This window comes from Solanum tuberosum, unplaced genomic scaffold (assembly GCF_000226075.1).
Source record: "Solanum tuberosum cultivar DM 1-3 516 R44 unplaced genomic scaffold, SolTub_3.0 scf00591, whole genome shotgun sequence".
In the NCBI taxonomy this organism is placed as follows: Eukaryota; Viridiplantae; Streptophyta; class Magnoliopsida; order Solanales; family Solanaceae; genus Solanum; species Solanum tuberosum.
Genome location: NW_006239516.1, coordinates 161,789 through 164,389, shown reverse-complemented (window position 1 = coordinate 164,389; position 2,601 = coordinate 161,789). Strand labels below are relative to the sequence as shown.

Below are 2,601 nucleotides of genomic sequence, written 5' to 3'. Positions count from 1 at the left end.
TTTCATTAACCGACATATTGGAGGGTAATACTCTAACCAATAACAAGCGAGATTAATTTTACTGATCCCACTGTCATGGAAATAGAATTGCCATTATTTATGTCTTGCTCTTCCATTAAACTATACATACAAACTTTCACTGCTGCTTTCTAACTTATGATGATTTTATATATATTGAACTTTCACCCTCATTTTCTATTGACCTCAGCCTAAAGAGGAGAAGATCTAATGGTGGCAAATATAACTTTCTGGAGCGTCTTTCAGGGGTTGCACACCTGTTGTCTCAGGTATCACTGTTTCTTTTGTTCTTACTTCTTGTTGTTCTACATCTAAAACCACTCATCCAAGTCTGTAAAGTAACTCATGATATTGAATCGCCAGTCTCAGTTTACCATGTTAGCGAAATCTCCTGCTAGCATTTACTGGCAATACGCCCTAGTTTTCATTTATAAAAAGGGTAGTCCGGTGCATGAAGCATTATACATTCACGTTGGAACTTGGAAAGGGTCGTACTCGCACCCCTTAATGTAGGCAGTCTATCCGGATGCAAGCTTTAGTGGTTGATTCCAGGGCTCGAACCTTGTCACATGGAGAAAACTTATCATTGCTCCAAGGAACGTTTACCAGTAGAAAATATAGATGACTTCTATTTAGAGTACCTAAAGTATTGAATAGAGACGAGTCTTAATGGAATAATAGGATTCATGTAGCTGACTCTAATTCACCTAGGATTGAATCGATTGATGCACAGTTATTGTCATTCCATATAACTTCAGGAATGATGATTTCTCTCTCTCTCTATTGAATCAAGTGTCTTAACATACGGGGCTTAATAAGAATCATATTACCACAAGGAAAACTTGAAGTCATCATTTTATGAAGTAGTAATTCCTATTTCACTTGTTCTTTCTTGCAGATGGTTGAGCCAATGTTAAGGGCCGCTGCGTATCCTTCTTGGTTTTTTTTTTTTTTTGCATATTAATACTTCCTTTTATATGTTGATTATGGGATAAGATTCACTTATGGAAGTTGATGGCCATTAATGCCATTGGTGATTTCCTTTTAGACTTTTTAAATCTTTAAGTAATAGGAAGAGCATAGCTTGAGTTGTTCATTTTCTTTCATAATTCTTAGGGTGTGTAGGTGATTGGAGTAAAACCAGGGTGTGTTTGTAAACACCGTGAGTGCTTACTTATGTGCATATAGCAAACCTTTTCTAAACTTATGAATTGATTTTTATTTTTTACCTTTTAGTAACTAAACTTGTGTGTTTTCTACTGAAGCATACATTCTTTAGAAATTGAAGTCAAATAAAATATAACTTGAGAAATATCATAATACGAAAAATATATACTTATATCCCGTAAAGAAGTTTTTTTTTTTAATGAGAAACATAAGTTAAAGACCGACACAAAGTAAAGGTCATAAGTACCAATAGGGCAATGACCATTTCAAAAATGGCTATAAATGAAACTATGGATCAGGCCAATGAATATGACCCTTAAGCTTTGGCCCATTTAGCCTATCACATCCATCAAATTTCCTTAGCCCATTTCTCAGACGAATTCAACCCGAACACCTATTGCTCCGCCGCTCGGAGCACACTAGTCGCCGGTCGACGATCGCCGCCCGTCGCCCGCCGCCACCGCCGTAAGTATTTTTACTGTCTACTTAGTTTCTGAATTTATGAAGTCTTATTATAGTTTTTCTCTGTTACAGCTAAAATTATGGGCTCCGAGATGGAAGTAGTTGAGCAGAGGCTAAATACTTTTGTAAGTCAGCTCCAGACAGAGTTTGCCATTCTCGATCGTCTCGTTTACAAAAACAAAAACCAGCATAGAAGATGCTCATATTTTCAGTACCTCTTAAAGGTTGTATGTTTACCAATATTTCTTCATATATGCATGTGTAATGACCTTATTCTCGTAGTTTCTTGTCTTACAATTTCTGTTATTATTCGTTGTTTCATGTGCTTTGGTTATCACATTATTTGGCTACTGCTATTGTTCCTTGTCTTTACTTCTGTTTGGTATGCGTTACTTGAACCAATGGTCTTTTAGAAACAACCTCTTAGCTTTGTGTTCCTTGAGTATGTTTCTGCCCTAAATTAAGAAAGAGTATAGTGCTCGTTTTGATAAGAGTATTGCATACTATCTGCTGGAATGTTTTCAACGTCCCCCTTATGCAACTATGGGAATTTCTTTTCGCTACTATCTTTTACTACGGTTCACGTCTGTCTTTGAACTGGCCAAAAAACTTTCTATTTGAATGGAATTCCACAATTGCATAAGATTCGATCTCGAACGATTATACGTTTGGTTAATTGGTTAGGTGTCGATAGCACCATAACCTTTGCTTTGGTCTATACTATGCGTAAGGGTAAAGGTTTGCGTACATACTAACCTCCTCAGACCTCACCTATGGCATTAGACTGGGTATGTTGTTGTTGTAATGGGCCTTGCTTTGTTTAAACACAAAGAACTATCATAGAAGATGTTCCTATTTCCAATACCCCTCAAAGGTTGTTACCAAGGTTTATTCATGTATATATATTATTTGTATAGGGGGTATTGATGGGGTTTGCCTTTTGTCCTAAGTGCA

At 36.6% G+C, this 2,601-nt stretch overlaps 1 protein-coding gene and 1 long non-coding RNA gene across 2 annotated transcripts in view; both read left to right on the top strand.

Annotated features, from left to right (window-relative positions):
• Window positions 1-2,601, top strand: part of LOC102579847 (septum-promoting GTP-binding protein 1-like) — a 25,938-nt gene that overhangs the window by 17,002 nt on the left and 6,335 nt on the right. The window lies entirely within an intron of this gene.
• LOC107058683 (uncharacterized) lies at window positions 20-2,391 on the top strand. The gene is made up of 3 exons (XR_001472225.1): window positions 20-287; window positions 917-1,650; window positions 1,720-2,391. It is a non-coding gene; the product is annotated as an uncharacterized lncRNA (long non-coding RNA).